We start from the raw sequence: 19,884 nt of genomic DNA on the forward strand, positions 1-19,884 counted from the left end.
TCTTTCACTGAAACTTTTCAAATAATAATAAACATATCTATTCTCCTTTTTATCGAATTAAATTGAACCATCAATCATCGAATAAATTCCTCAAAGTTCAAATTGGTTTTTCAGTTTTCGAAAATTCACATTTTCAATCGCGATTAAATATTTTTTGTTCAAATTCAAAATACTATAGCGGAATTTTTCAATAACTTTTCAGTTGAAAATGAAGAAAAAAAAATTAATTAAGATGAATAAAAATTAACAATTAATGTCATTTTTCTAAGAATTAATCATGATTAGTTTTTATCTGCTTGGACATTTATTTTAGAATCCAGATTTCTTTTAAGCTCTGTGTTTTTGAAACGTTTATTTCAAATGAGCTTGGAATTTTTTTTAAACAACTTTCTAGTTCAGAATAAACAACATCATTTTGAAAAAAATATCAATGATTTACCGAAAATTTTAAGCTTTCATTGTGATATGATTTGAAAATTTTGTTTTTTTATCAGTCCAATTTATTTTTAGTTTGTGTGGTAATCATGAGTGAAAAACGGTGTTAGAAATTCCTTTCCTTTTTTTATTGTTCATTTGTGGCATTGCTATTATTTTTAGCTTAATTTGAAATTCGAAAGCCCCCACCCCCCCCCCCCCCTGGACGGGCCTGCACTTCACTCTTTGCTTTAAAAAAATACATTTGCATTATTTGCATTTGTACATTTGATTTGTAAATCCTAAAATTGAAAAAAAATATTTTCATAGAAAATACTTAATTAAAAAATAACTCATCATTTAAGATACATGTCTCCATCCTTTGACATTGGAACCGCACGTAGGAAGCGAAATTGATGCTTCTCGATGTGCCGGAACTTCCTCATTCTCAATACCTTTAGTCCAGTGAAAGAATTTAATCCTCTTCAGCAGGAATCAAATTTCATAGCTTTGACTTACCTTTATCATTCAATCTACACGGGTGCGAAAATTTAAACCTCAGCAACGTCAATTACGGTTCTAGATATCCAGAAAAACACGAAATTACCAAAAAAAAAAACACACATTGTCCTAAACACATTTTTTAACATCTGTCAACAAAATTCACAGACTGGTGTGTCAGTCATGTGAAAATAAAGTATTAACGACAAAACTCACGTAGAATCGATTGGATGCATCAAAAGCTTAGTGTACGTGAAAATTCCCGTGTTTTTAATTTCTTAGTTATTTTGCGTGTATGGAGTACAATTTATTTTGTTTTATTTTGATGGAAGAAATGCCCGAATGCCCTGGACAAATTGTGATTTGATAAAAAGCGGTAAAATTCAATCTCTTTCAATTTCTACAATCATTAGGTTTTTGGTCATGGAACGGTTTCTTTATTCAACCAAATATTTTTTATTTTTTTTTTTTAAATTAGGTACATTTCGAACTCCATCGTTGTAGGCGTGGCTCAGTAAAGCATGGATCACGATAAATTTGGACGCATTAAGCGTCCAGAAGCTATGTAAACGAAATAAAAATGTTTTATACTCAAAATGTAGGGTTTTTATTGCACTTAGGAAAAATATGAAAATAAAATATTACGATGTTGTTTTGATGAAATTTAGAACTTTTCGTCGAGTACCACTCATCATAGTTTGGACACCCTATTCGCTGACCTCAGCGGCCATTTTGTTCCACAATCTCTTCATCTCTGTTGCATCCCGAGTCGTTCTACCATTGTTCTTCATCTTTTGCCTGACAATTGCTCACAATTTTTCGATAGGACGGAATTGAGGGCAGTCGTGTGGGTTGATGTTCTTTCGACAAAATCCACCCGTTGGCCCGATACCACTGTAGTGCCTCTTTACTGTAGGGGCAGCTTGCCAAATCTGACGAAAATTTTACTGGTGCTTTGTGAGATCTAATGTACGGAAAAAACACTCCTCCTTGTACATTTCGGAGTCCATGGTCTTGTTTTTCATAAAAACCGGGGTTTTTCGTCCGCAGCTGCAAATATCTTGCCAGATCAAACACTTTCTTGCAAACTTATCGTCAAAATCGAATTTGAACTTGGCGGGGACATTACCCCGACCAGTGGCTTTTAAAAATTTTTGGTCAGGAAATCCATCTTCACGTATGTTTCGTCATCCATGAGGATGCATCCGTCGTACTTCGTTAGAACCTTGTTGTATAATTTCCGGGCCCGTCCTTTGGATTCTACATTTTTCTTCAATATCCGGTTTGATTGCTTACTGGCCCGATAAGATCGTATTCTTTGGCGCAGACGAATCCTTCTGACGGTGCACCGGTCTGCGTTGAATTTCTTGTCGATGTCATAGTCCGACTGCTCTGGGTTTACCTTGATCGTTCTCAACTCCTTCAAACACAGTTTCCGATCCTTGGGCCCACTATAACGCTTGGTATGAACCTGCTGATCGATAGTAAATTCATCTCATGGAAACATTTGAGAACGCTGCACACGGACGATATGACCATCTTTACAGCTTTCGCGATTTTTGAATCCGACCACGCCGGGTTTTTGACGAGGGTGTCCAAAATTAATTTTCGTCTCGCGACTTCCATCATGAGTAACTTCTTTGGAACAGAACGAATCGTTATGAAATTTTCAAAATGCTTTACAAAAACGAAAGACAAAATCCCAAAAAACAAAAACATTAATGTAGTATATGAAATAGAATGTGGGCAATGCAAAAAGTTATACGTTAGTGAGACTAGCCAGTTTTTAGAAAAACGAATCAAACAACATAAAACAACCGTATCAACAAAACAGATAGTAAGCACTGATCTAGCCCAACATTGCTTGGAAACCGGGCATTTATCTGACTTTGAAAACACTAAAATTCTAGAATAAGCTTGCCAGATTGCCCGGGTTTATCCGGGTTTGCCCGGATATTTGATGCAAAATTTCGAGAAAGTCCGGTCTGGCCCGGTTGCCCGGATATCGTGGAAAAAGTCCGGATATTGCCCGGATTTTTTCACAATTTTCACAAAGAAACCAAAAAAAATCAAAGTTTTTGAGTAAGTTTCAGCAAAATCGATTAACGGTATGGAAATTTTCAACGGTTGTTTCAAATAATTTCGCTGATTTACTTTTATAAACCTTTAAATATTTAAGTGTCCAAAAAAGTTTTTGGAAGTCTGCAATTACATTAATAAAATATTAATTTAATTTTTTTTGCATTTCTCTTTGCTTTTATATATAATAACACCTAAATTTTGCCCGGTTTTTGCCCGGTTTTTGGATTTGAAAAATTGAAATCCATGCCCGGATTTTGCCAGGTTTTTTTGAAAAAATGCCCGGAATTGCTAGGCCCGGATGGGAGTGGAAAAAATTCTGGCAACCTTATTCTAGAACGTGTAACAGGCTACAATGCAAGAATAACTGCCGAAACATTTTGTATTAAACTAAGAGGTGATCAGAACGTAGTTAATAGGCAAAGAGACTCATGTAATTTCAAAACAGCTTACGACCCTATCATAACAAAACTGACACAAATAATGACAAGTAAAAGTAAACGCAAAACAAAACTGTTGAAAACGCAGGTTTCAGTGGTGGAATAGAGTTATCTTTATTCATGTTTCGTCTATGAGGTCATTAGATTAAAACTATATTAATTAGCGATAGCTAATTGTCACTCCCACATCTTATATTCCCTAACCGGGAAAGTACTCATTTCTCAATGAGTACTTTGATATTCTTACCCAGAATATCTGGCAACACTGTTGTGTTACCACGAAGCCAATTTGTGTTGTCTCGCTTGACCGTGTGATGATGTAAACATTTATACCGTGTTTACCATCATCAGCTGTCATCATCAATCATCACCGCTATTGTTTCAATTGCGAATTGACTCAAAGCATGCGGAACCAAAACAAACTGTTTTGGTTTCGCCGACGGAGCGGCAGATTTCCTCTGCCGAAACTGTAAGTATCAACAAAAACAAACTGAGCCAGAACAAATAGTAAAGACGAAGGCCAGAAAATTGTAAGATTTATTTTTATAATTTGTTAACTAAGTGTAGGCTTTAATTTCAAAATATATTTTTTGTGTCCACTGAAGACGAGCGAAAGCCAGAGTAGCTCGAATTCTATTTTCTAAAATTCGCCGAAAAACGTCGATTAGAAAACAAAAAATTCTACGCGGCGATAAAACAAAAATCAAAATGCTATCAGATCACTGATTAATGATGATCCATGTTTTAGAACGAATTCCACATCGCCAGTTGCCAGTTGCTACTTTGCTACTCCATGATTGACCGAGGCCATCAATTATGTTCAAAGGCCAAAAGAGTGGTGCTTGGGATTGCATGTAATCTTAATGTACAGAAATGATGCTCTCTCTTTCATCATCAATAACGGCGCTGGCCACGTCCTAGTAGTCAATAGATAGGTTAGAAAAGAGAGAAAGGGATGAATGAACAATGTTATGCTTTAGGACCGAGGTCACCTCTGCATCCTAGCAAAAAAAATTGGTTGAAGATGTGGGTTGAAGGAATTGAACAGGAGAAACTTGTGATTAGTGTGATCTTACATGCATAAACGGTGGTCACCGGAATCTGCTTTTCCTGCAGATTATGCATCTCGTTCCCAATTTCATATTTTTCCGAATTTTTTCAAAAAAAATTATGACGGATTTAAAGTTCGCCCCGGGTCATCTTGACCCGAACGACGTGGGGAGGTTAAAACCGTTGAAAATTTTATGAAAATTGATTGTTTTGACCTGAAACGGTATGGTAGGATTGTTAATGAATAAGAGTTCATTGTTTGTATAGGAGAATCTAAATTCTATGCAAGCAAAATATTTTTTTTTCAATTTTTGGCATTTTCGGACTAAAGTAGGCTCTAGGTCCAAAGTAGTTTCACTTACCCTGGGTCCAAAAACTACCCTTAGCCTGAACAAGCCCGATGAGATGATTCCAAGAGGCGTTATTCGATGGTTTCGACTTCACCGCACCCGTGTCGTCAGAAAGTCATCGAGGCCCGGTTATTCCAGCTCAAATATTTGCCCAAAAAGCCTCAAACCGACGTCGACGACGCCGTCTGTTGACGGAATAACCGTCGACTTCTACATTAAGAGGCCAGCCAGCATTCTGTCTCTTCCTCTGTCAGTCACCATCATCGGTATCTCGCGTTGAGTCCGCACCGGGTCGCCGCTTTCCTTGTAGACTTTGACCGGGCGACGCTGTCAGGACAGGAACTTAACAACGAGGATAACTTAGTGAAAGTTTTGCTTAACAACCAACTTCCGGTGTGGGTGGTGAATGAATGCGGGGGAAAAGGAAAAGGGAAAGGGAAGGGGAGGGAGGGGGAATCGTTTAAGGTGGATGATGGAGGGAATTGTCTTGCGCTTGTATTTATTCGTACTCTTGAGTAAACCGCAATCTAGCAGAATGGGCGGCTCGGGATTAATCACGACGATAAAAGTTTCTGCCAGTGCGGTTTCGTGGAATAGTACCCAGTATTATCCTCCTTCATGTGAGACAATGTCCTGCTGATTTGGGGATAAGTTTCTTCAACTTTGCCCAGTAAATTCAATTAAACCGTAATGTTTCACAAGAAATAAGAATTTATATTAGTGGAGTTCTACACAGTTCAAGGTGATGCGAAATTCTTAAAATATTTGCCTAGCATATATGTATATTTTAAAATTTTTTTCATCACTTTAATATAATGCCTTGAATTTTATTAATTTTTCATAATTTTTAAACAAAATTGTGTCTTTGTTTGAATTTTTTGACCTTACCTCAACTTTCTAAGGATATCCAAAAAAACAGAATTTTTTTAATTCATTCAGTTATTTATCTCAGACATTTGGAAATGCACTTTTATATGATTGACTTCCATCTGTACCGCACGGTGCCCCCCTGGACCGTCATTATAAAAAAAATGGTGACCATCAAAACCAAGTATAGAGCTCGATTCCTTAGGTAATTCTACACCTCTGGGCAAATTTTTAAAAAAATTCCTAGTCGAATTTTCGAGAAATCTTGATTTGAAGTTTTTAGGTCAAAAAACGAATATAAAGCATGGATCACACACAATCTGGACGCATTAAAAACTTTTATTTATTTATTTATTTATTAAGTCAAACTATGTAGACTACAATACTTAAAACTACTTAAAACTAATGTAAGCTATTTTGTTGTTCTATGAAGTTGTTTTTGAATGCCTTTTTTAATTGTGTTTTTTTCATCGCTACGTCTATAATTTCACTTTGTAAATTGTATTTGTACATCATTTGATTAATAGGTTGATGTTTTGCATAGTCTTTGTCGTAAAGTTTAATGTAGAACAAATGTTTATTTCTTAATGGACGGGAGGGTGCGTAAAAATTTAGTTTCGAAAGTAATTCAGGACTGTCTATTCTTTGTGTAACAACATCATTTACAAATGCAATTTGGGAAAATTCTCTGCGTTTACTGAGAGGTTCTATATCAATAAGCTTACAACGAGATTCATACGATGGCAGAGGAAAAGTGGTCCAATTTATTTTACGTAGCGCATATAACAAAAATTGTTTTTGAACTGATTCGAGACGTTGCTCGTGAATATTTGAATAAGGATTCCATATGATGCTACAATACTCCAGTATCGAACGAACATAGGATATATAAAGTGATTTTATGGTGTATGGGTCTTGAAAGTGTTTGCTGAAACGTTTTACAAATCCTAGCATGCAATTTGCTTTATTGATGATATTGTTCTGATGTTCTACAAACGTGAGTTTTGAATCCAGTATGACGCCGAGATCCCTTACAATTTTGCATTTTTGAACTGGTTGATTGCCTAATTTTGTTTCAATGATGGGGTAACTTTGCTTTCTGCTAAATGATATAGAGTTGCATTTTTTAACATTCAATTGAAGTAAACTTTTGTTGCACCATTCAAAGAAAACATTGATATCGTTTTGAAATGTTTCAACATCTTCGGTTGTTTTTATTTTCAGAAATAGTTTAATATCGTCGGCGTATATTAGGTATTCAATCCGTTTTAGAATAAAGGAAATGTCGTTAACGAACAGTATGAAAAGGAGAGGTCCTAAATGAGACCCCTGAGGCACACCAGAGGTCACAGCTACAGATTTGGATAATTCGTTTTGGAAACGAACGATTTGTGTTCGATCAGTTAAATATGATTGTAACCAGGAGAGAAGATTTGGATGAAAGCCATTTTTTTTTAATTTGAAGATTAAAAGGGGTATGTCAATGCGATCAAAGGCTTTGCTAAAGTCGGTATAAATAGCCTCAACATGAAAGCCTTTGCTCATAGAATCAATAACGTATGTAACGAATTCGAGAAGATTTGATGCTGTAGAGCGTCCTTTGAAGAAACCATGTTGTTTACTCGTTATAATATTTTTTACTTGTTGATAAATTTTTAAGGAAACATGGGGGAAGTCCATCAGGCCCTGCTCCTCTGGAAGCATCAAGTTTTCTAAGTCCTTCGTAAACATTATTGTAATCAATTTCATTGACCTGAATGTCACACGCTAAATCTGGAATGACTGAAAAGTATTCCCTATCTCGGTCAGCCTCAGTGAAAGAAGTGTACACTTCTTGAAAAAATGTTGCAAATAAGTTAGAAATTTCCAGTGGATTATTTCCAATGCTTCCGTCAAGTGTCAATTGAGTAGGAAAGTTTGAATTTTTCATCTGCTTTTTAGTATAGCCAAAGAACGCTTTTGGGTTTTGTTTAATTTCTTTTTCAATTTTCTGATTGTATTTTTCAAAAGAACTTTTTATACATGAATTAAGCTGGTTGCATAAATTTATATAATTTTGATGATTTGTAACACTTCTATCACTTCTGTAGACTTTATGAGCTTTTTGCTTCCTATTTTGTAAGTTTTTCAAATCCTTGCTATACCAGACAGGGTGTTTAGTGCTGTAGGACCGTCTTTTAAATTTTGAAGGAACATAACTGTTTATTAGATTAATCATTATGTTATAAAAGGTTTCTACTGTTGTATCAACATCCTTCATTCTTCAATACACTTGACCACTCTATATTAATTAGTTCTAGTTTTAATAGTTCGAAGTTTGAATTCTGATAGTCTATCTCGGAGCTATGTAAACGAAATAAAAATTTTTTGTACTCAAAATGTAGGGTTTTTATTGCACTTTAAAGGAAAATAATAATAAAAAATATTCCGATGTTTTTTGATGAAATTTCGAACTTTTCATCAAGTACCGCTCATCATAGTTTGGACACCCTATTCGCTGACCTCAGCGGCCTTTTTGTTACACAATCTCTTCATCTAATTTGCATCCCGAGTCGTCCTACCATTCTTCTTCATCTTCTGCTTGACAATTGCCCAAAATTTTTTCGATAAAGTGGAATCGGGGGCAGTTTGGTTGGGATGTCCTCTTCTACAAAATCCACCCCGTTGTCTTGATACCACTGGCTCTGTAGTACCTCTTTGCTGTAGTGGCAGCTTGCCAAATCTGGCGAAAACTTTACTGGTCCTTTGTGGGATCTAATGTACGGGAAAAAACGTTTTTCAGGCACTTCTCCTTGTACATTTTGGAGTCCATGGTCTTGTTTTTCACAAAAACCAGGGTTTTTCGTCCGCAGCTGCAAATAGTTTGCCAGATAAAACACTTTCTTGCAAACTTATCGGCAAAAACGAATTTGAACCTGGCGGGGACATCACCTCGACCACTGGCTTGTAAATTTTTTGGCCAGGAAGCCGCTCAAAATCCATCTTCACGTACGTTTCGTCATCCATGAGGATTCATCCGTCGTTCTTCGTTAGAAACTTGTTTTATAACTTCCGGGCCCGTTCTTTGGCTAATACATTCTGCTTCAATGTTCGTATTGGTTGCTTACTGGCCCGATAAGATCGTATTCCTTCGCGCAGACGAATCCTTCTAACGGTGCACCGTCTTGTCTTGAAGTCTGCCGATCGATAGTATGCATCTCACGGATCCATACAACGCTGCAGACGGATAATTTGACAATTTTTACAGATTTCGCGATTTTTGAACCCGGCCACGTCGGGTTTTTGACTTGGGTGTCAAAAATTAATTCTCGTCTCGCGGCTTCCATCACGTGTAACTTTTTTGAAACAAAACGAATCGTAATGAAATTTTCAGCACTGATAGAACAAACATTTCCGAACAAAGTGCTGTCAAAACATTCCAGATCCGACAACTAGGAGCGCTATGGTGTAATAACCAGTGTGTCCAGATTTTGGGTGATCCATGCTTTAATCATAATTCGAAGTACTTAATATCGTCAAGATATGTACCTTCAAAAAGGTCCAACAAGTTTTCCGAGATGTTTTCAACCGAAAGGTACATGTTGCCGTTGCTACAATTGTAATTATTTACAACTGACTTAACTCACTAAACAGGCTTAAGTATGTTGTTTATAAGGTTTAATGGTTTAAGTTTAACTTAAGTGTTACTTTCTTTGGAATGAGAAATAAAGAGTGATTTTCAATTCAGTAATGGTGATTTTTAATGAAGAAACGTAAAATAAACGTTAATGTTACAGATTAATAGTAAGAAGCTAACCCTAACATATAAGATTACAATTATAATCAATCAATGCACTAATCAAGCGAAGGAATACGATCTTATCGGGCCAGTAAGCAACCAATACGAACATTGAAGTAGAATGTAGTAGCCAAAGAACGGGCTCGGAAGTTACAAGTTTCTAACGAAGAACGACGATGCATCCGATGCATGGATGACGAAACGTACGTGAAGTTGGATTTTGGTCGGCTTCCTGGCCAAAAAATTTACAAGCCAGTGGTCGAGGTGATGTCCCCGCCAGGTTCAAATTCGTTTTCGCCGATAAGTTTGCAAGAAAGTGTTTCATCTGGCAAGGTATTTGCAGCTGCGGACGAAAAACCCCGGTTTTTGCGAAAAACAAGACCATGGACTCCAAAATGTACAAGGAGAAGTGCCTGAAAAACGTGTTTTTCCGTACATTAGATCCCACACCACAAAGGAACAGTCAAATTTTCGCCAGATTTGGCAAGCTGCCACTACATCAAAGAGGTACTACAGTGACAGTGGTATCGAGACAACGAGGTGGATTTTGTAGAAGAGGATATCCCAACCAAACTGCCCCCGATTCCACTCTATCGAAAAATTTTTGGGCCATTGTCAAGCAGAAGATGAAGAAGAATGGTAGGACGACTCGGGATGCAACTTAGATGAAGAGATTGTGTAACAAAAGGGCCGCTGAGGTCAGCGAATAGGGTGTCCAAACTATGATGAGCGGTACTTGATGAAAAGTTCGAAATTTCATCAAAAAACATCGGAATATTTTTTATTATTATTTTACTTTAAAGTGCAATAAAAACCCTACATTTTGAGTACAAAAAATTTTTATTTCGTTTACATAGCTCCGAGATAGGTCCTTTTTAATGCGTCCAGATTGTGTGTGATCCATGCTTTATACCAGTAGTCTTGGTTTTGCTCCTGAACTTTATTTGATCCATTTTAAGGGGGGGGGTAGGGTCTAACACTTTCAAAAAATCGATTTTTTTATTTTTTTATTTTCTTATTGTTAAACATTTCAAGAATGTTGTGTCAAATTTTCAAGTCAATTGAAGCAAAACTGTAGAAATTATAGGCCTTTATCTCCTCCTGTCTTATACTGCAAGAAAGCAAGAGCAGAAACTTCAAACGCGTTTTTCTCGAAAGCACATTTTTAAAGTCCGTGGACATCGTCATTTGAAAACTACTTATCCGATTCTTTTCAAATTTGGAACATATTTTCTACATATAAAATACCAGACCCCAACGTTTTTCTTTTTTGTATTTTTCACTTTGGGGAGATTTTACAGGTGAAAAATGGCGGATTTTTTCGTGAAAAATCGTAGTTTTTACTTCAAACAGCCACAAAAATTCCATAAAAAAAATTTTAAGTTAAATAAAAACGTTGGGGTCCAGAAAAACATCTATTAAAAATATTTTGCTCTGATTTTTTAACTTCAGATGATTCTGTGCTGAGATACAGTGTCCACCGCAAATCCTGTTTTCTAAAAGGCATCCTCGAAAGTGCTCCGTCACCGGCTCATTTTTCAATATTTTGCTACGAAAAAATTACTAAATGTTCTTTTAACAATGCTTTGTATAATGCAAAAAATTTGAATACATTTGTTTGAACGATAGCTCTAGAAAAAAATCGTGAAAATGGTGTTTTTTTATACCCGTTAGACCCTACACCCCCCTTAAAAAGGATCAGGTTAATAATTTGCAAAAAGGCTCGTCTTATGTTTCATTGTCGAGTCAAATTTCAACCTTTTCGAAAGTCGTCTACCAATTTTCTTCAAAATATTACGCAATGTCTTCGCTGTCAAGCTTTTTGTCACGGCACTAAAAATTGTAGAATGAAGGCCAGATGCATGCTTTGCGGCTTATTTGATCATGAAAAATCTAAATGCGTGGTGATAAACCACAAACAGAATTTTTAAAAGGTGCGGATTGCGCAGGTAATCATTCCACAAATACTCTAGACTGCCCCGTTAGGGCAAAAATTATTGCCTCTAGGAAAAATCCCAAAGTTTCCAGAAAAGTTTTTTCTCCTCCTTCCTCTTTTTCGTCTTCACACGTCAGTCCGGCAAACAATCTGCCTGTTCGCAGTCAGCTTCGGCCTACATTAGAATGACGGCTTGGTAATGCTCGAAGTGATTTTAATGTTACCTGTGCTGATTCTGAGCCACAGACTCGTTGTTGAACGTTCTCAGAGGTAGTTGAAAATTGGTTGCCCTCTTCAGGTTTAACTAATACAAATGGGAAAAAACCAAGTCTCAACGTTCATGCGAAGGCTAGGGAAAGTCCCCGAAATTCAAATTCAAATAGGGTAGGTGTTCCTAATTTGGCATGTGTACCTAATGTTAACATACCGTTCGATTTTGACTGTTTTTGACGTTATTTTTAACTTATCACAAATATAAAAATAACTAGCTGACCCGTTGTGCTTTGCTACACCTTCCGGAAATAAATGTAATTTGTAAAAATTTATTCAAATTTAGATTTTAGAGAGCATTTTTTTGAATCAAACCTCATCATACTTCAGAACCAACAACTTTGAAATGAGAGCTGCAGCTGCAGTTCTGAAATGCAATTCAAAGATGGTATTTATTATTTACTGAAACTTGATCTCTAAACTCGTTTTTCAAGATCTGAAATTTGTACTCTGTACCCAAAAAAAAAAACCTTTTTAAACATGGTCGCTTCTTTGAAAAGCTCTATATCTCAGCTCATATCTATTTACACGGGAGCTTTCTCATCTTTTTCAATTTTGTCCCCCACTGCTTGAAGAAGGTAGGCAAATTTAACCGGCTCGATACCCAAACAGCACTTATCATGGTATTGAAAAAAATATTAAATTAGTTATATATCAAATACAGTGCAAATTTCTTTTTTTTTTAAATAAATTTACTACGGTAAACATATAAATATTTTAAAAAAATATCAGTTGCATCACTAAATAAGTTCTCAGCGGTTTTTTTTTATTTTCTCTTTGAAAGTCAAATATTTAAAAATGTAGGCAAAAACAAATTTCTAAGTTTACATTTGTCCCGTATATTGGGGCAAGTGTCAATGCAAAGCTTATTTACAGATGCGTCAGAGTAATGGCTTTAAAAACGAATGCTGTTCAAAGGGAATGATCTTCATTTACAAAGACATTTAAGAATTTTCAATATCCGCTTCAGTTTCAACATTCGGAATACCCCTTCTGTTCTTTCCAACATATTGAATCATTTTGAAGATGAATTTCTTAAAAGTTCGACGTTTGCCCTTGCCCCACCGTGTAAGTTGACCCAAGGGAATATTGTTTTTAACACTTTAAGGGTATACTAAAAATTTCTCTTAAAAATTTTGCGTCCAGTTGAATATCAGTTCTAAAGTCTCGCTTTCCAAAAACGAAGCGGATCAAAAGTCTCTTTTATGCAGCCATGTAACACAAAAAAACTTTTCATGTTAGTACGTACTTGAATTGGTATGTAAGCAAAAAGTACGATGGTTATTTCAGAATTATTTAAAATAAAAAGCTCGCATTTTCATTTCTAAATTCGTTGCAGTTGTGTATTTGGGCCGAAGTAACAATTCCTAGAAGAAAACATAATTTTTAATTTTTTTAACAGAAAAAGTTGAACGTTTGAACATGTTCTAATGTTCCTTGAATGAAAAGTCGAATGCTACCTACATTAACACGAACTAAATATGGGAGTACTCTTGCAAATCTTTAAATTGGTTTTGATTCGATTGATAAAATACCAATCCGTGTCACATCTAGGCGTCATTTATTACCACGTGCTGTGTACAAATCAAATAAGCAAGAAAAAAACACATCTAGGTTGCATATCGCCCCACGTGTTTGAGAAACAGGCGCATTATAGTTAAATTTTCCAGCAATCAATGAACAGTGTGCTTTGGTTACTATCCTCTTGAGACGACGTTTCTCCGCCCATGGAGACGAAAAACAAACCCCTCAAAGAAAATATGCTTGGTTGAAAAATACGCGCCAAAATATTCCTACTGATCAGTATGCTATGCCTGGGTTACGTTGAATCGCGACGCCTCGACCATAGAGACGATAAACAAACCGCCCAAAGGAAGAAAAAATCTCGAGAAAATGGATGTCATGACTTTAATTTGTTTCGAAAAACTGCAAATTTTGTATGGAAGCCTCTTATTATGGAGGCTTTACTACTGGGGACGATGCCACCAGATAAAGCTGATAAAAATTCGCAAACATAAACAAAGCAACATCAATAGTGGTTGCATAATTTTGGATGACCCATTTTGTTATTTTCCCCCCATAAAAACAATAATTTAAAGCGACTTACGTGCTGTGTTGCTTCGTTGATCTCGTTGGCTTCGATGCATGCAGGTTGGCAGTGGCGAGTTGAATTTCATGTCCCTGTTTTCTCCGCCTCGAACCGTCGAACTGATTCCCGTGTGTTCCACTCCGACCTGATCGGAAATTCTCTTGGGACGGATGCTTGGAAGATGCATGAATGCACCTTGCCCCGGTGCACGCTTGAGGCGCACAGCAGGATCCGCACCACCCGCTATTCACTTGCTGCAATCGGTCGACCAATGTGTTGCACTTTTCTGCGTGCTTCCGTTGAGCTGTTGTTGAAATCGTTCCAATTTTCTGCTGGCGATGAGAAGAGCGCGAAACGCTCTGTAAGTGCACTTCCGGCAGTCGATGAGGACAGAGCAGGTCGCCCTGTGGGTGCACTTTCGGCTGTCGATGAGGACAGAGCACTCTTTGCCTTCCTTTCCTGTTCCTTCTTCTCGCAGGATCCTCGCACAACTCCGACACACGACAAATAACCCAGCAATCAATGCCGAGCTTCGATTTCCGTAGCAGAACCACGTTTGTTTCTCGTGCACTAATGGTCATCAAGGCCAAAGGAACGCCGAGCCGATGGGGCCACACAGGCGCACTTCCGGGAAACCTTCCGGGAAACCAACAGTGCACTTTCCTTTTCCGCTGACCGCCGAGGATGCGGTGAAATCGGTGCTTTCCGAACCAAGCTCTGCTGTGGCAAGGTCAAAATAATATTCAGGAGCTGGCCAGTGTGTCGCTCCGAAAACGTTCCGAAGAAATGACAAACTTCCACAAAACGTGGCCTTTAGCACTCAAAGCCGTAACAAGATGCTCAAACCGGACTTTCCGGAACGGGCTTCAAACCTGCCTCAAATGGCGGTAAACTATTGGCCGATAAACGTAAGCCCGGAACAATATCTTCCGTAACAAAAAAAGGGTCCTGAAGAGGATAAATTTTCCATTCAGGTTATGTTTAATTGCAATGAAAATTTGCTACTCACGCTTTGACCCCTTTTCTCCGTGTTTGCTAATGGCTTGGCAAACAGGTCACACCGTAACCGGGTGCTGGCTCGATGTTCCGGCGGTGAGCGTTACCTGTGAAGGTTGACCTTGAGTTAGCAACCAGGTGGCAGTGGTTTTTTGATTTTATTTACCTTGCTTCCGGCTCCCTCTCACGCTCGAAGAAATCGCGTGCCACGAATGTCTTCTGGCAGCTTTTTTCGGCTAGCTTCCTTTTCGGCGGCCAATTTGAGCACCTTCGAGTGCCACTAATGCCGAACCGTGTGATGGAGCGAAATCTGTTTAGTGGGAGCGGTAATTAATTTCCATCCAGTGGTTTTTTATAAATTTTGGCTTACCTTCGGCGTAGCCGATCAGCGTGGAAGTTGCAGCCGTTTTTTCCACCACCACTCTTTTTTTTACTCTTCTTCTCACGGAAGCAAGAACTTGACAGCACAAATGTTGCCAACTTTCAAGCGTCTATTTTTCTGTCCACGGATGCCAATTTTTCACGTTCCGAATCCTTTTCTGATTTGTTTGTTTATCTTTGGCCAGGGGTGTGTGAATTCGTTCAAATCTTGATTGCACGCTTCTTATTGTTTATGGGGAAATGGGTAAATTCTAAATAGTTTGCGACTTCGCTCGAATATCGTATCTGAATAATGACGAAAAATATTAAATGTAACACAACATTGCTGCTTTGGTAGAAATTTTCATGGATCATGACAGGGATCCATGAAAATTTCTTACCTCTCTATGAATTCGATGGAGTTAAACGACTTCTTTCCGATTCAATCTCGGATACAATACACCTTCTAGATAGGTGTCTACAGCTCAATAAACAAACTCAATACAAACGGTACTCAAAACCAACTAATCTTGGCAAATATCCAAATACAAAACAACTCTAAGCCATCAAATCATGGCAGATTGTGTCGGTAGGCACCAGCAGATCTGGCAAATTTTCCATCGAATTCTGCGAAAAATCAACAATATTACTCTCACTTCAGCAGCTTACAAATATCCTAGATCTAATAGTCATTGTAATGAAGAATGACTGAGATCTTACGAGTAGGACTTAACAAAACAAAACTAGGCGGTACTGGTATACTGGTGAAAACGAAGCAACAGAAGTCTAGGGAAAAGAGGGATTTAGTCCTCTAAGTTACGAAGAGCCCAAGATAGAGGTTTTGCCGCGCCTCCAGATCGCGTTCCTTTTGAATTTTCTTGGCAACCCCCTTTGACAACTGTGCATGATCCTTAACATACGATTTTAATACGATTTCGCATTTATAGAAGACAGTTTTACTGTCGGCACTTATTCTAAACGATGCTCTATTGTGTATTAATGGCTTTGACCGTAGTAGGTCTTTTGGCTTTTATAGGGGATGTTGGGAGATTGTTTTTTGTTTCAACGACCAATTTCTTGATCGGGAGTCTTAATCGGGAAGTCTTGATCGGGTGTTTGTTGGCAGAAGGTATAGTCTTGATCGGGTAAGTCTTAATCGGGTCGTCTTAATCGGGTGGTTTTGATCGGGTAGTCTTGATCCGGTGGACTTGATTGGGTGGTCTTAATCGGGTAGTCTTAATCGGGAGTTCATGATTGGTTGAAGGTTGTCTCTATCGGGTTGTCGTAATCGGGATTGTTTATAGATGTCACTATTCGGTTTCTCTTTCATCCAGGATGCTTGGTCGAATTATGGTCCTCCGGACTAGGAGAAAGTCAAAAGGAATCTTGCAACCTCTTTCAAGCAACACTGGGCGTTGTCCTGTTGATACTGTGCTCGTTAAGCAGTGTCGTGTTTGTGGGACAAAATCGGATGTTGATGCTGCTGCGAATGATCTCCTTCAGACGGCGCCTTCTTCCGGAGTCGTCGAGCATGGCAGATAGTTGTGGATTTGACGATGGACGTATTTTTACATCGGCGATGGTCTTGTTGGTTACCTTGAGTAGCGGACATAGCTGGATTAGATAGGCGTGTGGGTTTCGATAGTTAGCGAGAGAAAGTCGATATGGTAGTAGCGGCCGTCATGATGTCTACTCCTCACAACTTCTTCGCATAACTGTATTCTATGGTGCTGAATCCTCTTCTTGATGTCCTGACAATCCTTTCAATTGCAGCGACGTGGTTTTTGGAGCTGCTGTACTTGGCTTTCCGAACATTCCAATGTCCCGAACCTGGATGGGTTCTCTGCGATGGTGTGTAGCGCCTGGCTACGGTGGCTCACCAGTTCTACTATCCCCAGCGCTGCTACGCTGCTTCAGATGACAGGATTGCATTCTGGACAATGAGTGGCGGCAATCCCACGAAAGGTTGCCAGCCCTCTCCAAATTCTGACGAACTTCCTGGCAAAGTTCTCAGAGTCCATTCAACCGACGCTGGTCTCGCGCAAGGCCGTTGTCTCCTTCATAAAGGCCTACTTCGTGGTGTTCGTCGATGTCCTAGTGACGAATTAGCATCCGCTGTGTTCCGTTGAGTAGTTCGAATGGAAGAGTTCTGCATAATTTACTCCGAGTTGTTGGGGGCGAGGTTTCAAAGATGATGTTGGTCCTTCAGCCTTCTCCATTTCGTGTTTTGTGCTCCGAGTGAGCTTGTGGTCAGCGTTGTTGCTTACATAGCTTGAACGATTAATCAGGTTTGATGTCCTTCACATGGTAGCGCCCACGCTTTCCTGTGACGACATCCTCTAACATATACAAATTCGCTCCCAGTTTCTCCTTCACGATGGCAGCGATGAACTTCGGATCCAGCTTCTTGTTTATATGATCCGCCTTCGACGATAGTATAAATGAACGACGCCATACTAGCTCGCCTGGTTGGAACGAGACAATCCGCTTCCGTAGATCGTAGCGTTCCTTCGTTTTCTCGTGGTTCTTCTTGATTCGCTGCTGGATGAACTTGTGAATCCTGTTGATCGTGGACAACCGCATCTCCTGCGCGACCTTTGGATCATCTGACACGTTTAAGTCCTGCTGAGTGTATAGATCCGTATGCAGCAAAAGTTCCCGGCCGAAGTTGGCGAAGTGTGGACTGACCCCAGTGGATTCGTGCTTCGCACTGTTGATAGCGGCGGTGATGGCTGCCAGATTCTTGTCCCATTCGCGGTGATCTTCTTCCAGCAAGGAACGAATACATGTAATGAGAACTCTGTTTACCCGCTCGGCGTTGTTGACCTGCGGTGCGTAGAATGCTGTCTTCATGTGGATGATGTTGTGACGGCTAAGCAGCGCTCGAAAGACTTGTGACTCGAACTGCTTCCCGTTATCCGACAGAACTATCCTCGGCCTAGAGAATTTCAGGAATACCTTTTCCTCGAGAAATTCGACCATCTTGGTTGAATCGGCTGCCCGCATCGGGTGGGCAATGACGTATTTGGTGATCCAGTCGACGATGACCAGAAGAACTGTGTTGCCTTTCTTGGATCTTGTGAGCGGTCCGACGAAGTCGATGGATATTAACTCCCACGGCAGCTTTGCTGGCTTAAGTTTCCCCATCTGCGGCATCATTTGCTTGTTGGGAGCTTTGCTGGCTTTGCACGTAGCGCAAGCCTTCACGTAACGAGCGACGGTGTCCTGCATCTTCGGCCAATAATAGTGTTGTTGAAGTTTGTGCCATGTTTTGTAGAAACCTAAGTGCGCGGCTGATGGCGAATCGTGAAAACGACGAATCAATTCTGCTCGATCTTCCTCCGGAACGATCTTCTTCCATCGATGACTGATGACTCCCGTCTCGTCTTTGACTTGGCAATTCTTGTAGAGTTCTTCGTTTGCTATTCGGAAGTCCGGATATTTTCCGCCTTGATTCTGCACCTGCTTGAGAAGGTTTTTGTACCACGGATCGTGTACCTGCGTGATTGAGAAGACCAATGAACAAACTATTCTGGACAGTGCGTCTGGAACGATATTGCAGCTGCCTTTTCTGTATCGTATCTCAAAATCAAACGCGTTGAGCCTCAACAACCACCTGCTGATGAGGGCCGTAGGATTCTTCAAGGTCTTCAGGTAACTGAGGGCGGAATGGTCACAGTAGACCACAAAGCGTACTCCTTCGACGTAGCCACGGAACTTCTCAATTGCTCGTATCACGGCCAGGCATTCCTTCTCCGTTACGGTGTATTTCCTTTCCGATGAAGAGAGTTTTTGTGAAAAATAGCAGATTGGGTATTCGTCTCCGTCGATTGTCTGCGTCAACACGGCTCCAATTGCCATATCACTGGCATCGCAAGAGATAGAAAATGTCTTCGTATAGTCCGGCATGGCTAAGACCGGAGCTGTTACTAGGGCTGACTTGAGTTTTAGAAAAGATTCCTCGGCTGCTGCTGTCCAACGAAACTTCGTTTTGGTTTTCGTAAGCTCGGTGATGGGAGCGGCAATACGGGAGAAATCGGAGATGAAACGACGGTACCACCCACACATTCCCAGAAACCGTTGGACTTCCTTCCTGGTTGTAGGTACGGGGAATTTAACAATACACTCTACTTTCTCGTCGTCCACCTTCCAGCCTCCTTCGCTAAGAATATAACCGAGATACTTTATCTGCTGGCGACAAAACTTGGACTTCTCGGCCGAAATAGTAAGCTTAGCTCTGTGTAGTCTGGCTGCGACTTCCTTAAGAGCTGAGATGTGTTCCTCAAACGATTTCGAACATATGATGATGTCGTCTAAATAATGGAAGACGTACGGCTCCATGTCCGCGAACAAGTGAGTCATAATCCTCGCAAGACCTTGGCTGGCTGTGCAGAGCCCAAAAGGGACCACCTTAAATTGAAAGTGCCCTCGGGAAGGTACAGTAAATGCCGTCAGAGGCCTCGATTCCTTGTGAAGCGGCATTTGCCAAAAAGCATCTTTGAGATCTATCGACGATATGAATGAACATCCTCCTAGATTGTTGATAATCGAAGAAATCTGTGGGATTGGGTAGCCCTCGTTGACCATAATGGAATTCAGATGCCTTGCATCCAAGCAGACGCGGTAGTTCCCGTTTTTCTTCTTGACTGCCACAAGAGGGTTGTTCCATGGCGAGAAAACTGCCTCCTCGATCACATCCAGCGAGATCATCCTGTCTACTTCACGGTTAACCTCCTCCAGGACATATTGAGACA

At 39.5% G+C, this 19,884-nt stretch overlaps 1 protein-coding gene and 1 long non-coding RNA gene across 3 annotated transcripts in view; one reads left to right on the plus strand and one right to left on the minus strand.

The window, feature by feature from the left end:
* Window positions 1–19,884, plus strand: part of LOC129754733 (cyclic nucleotide-gated cation channel alpha-3) — a 708,907-nt gene that overhangs the window by 332,538 nt on the left and 356,485 nt on the right. The window lies entirely within an intron of this gene.
* Window positions 14,693–15,559, minus strand: LOC129754734 (uncharacterized). The gene is made up of 3 exons (XR_008739075.1): window positions 15,141–15,559; window positions 14,937–15,080; window positions 14,693–14,877 (listed from the first exon to the last, which is right to left on the minus strand). It is a non-coding gene; the product is annotated as an uncharacterized LOC129754734 (long non-coding RNA).

This window comes from Uranotaenia lowii, chromosome 3 (genome assembly GCF_029784155.1).
Source record: "Uranotaenia lowii strain MFRU-FL chromosome 3, ASM2978415v1, whole genome shotgun sequence".
In the NCBI taxonomy this organism is placed as follows: Eukaryota; Metazoa; Arthropoda; class Insecta; order Diptera; family Culicidae; genus Uranotaenia; species Uranotaenia lowii.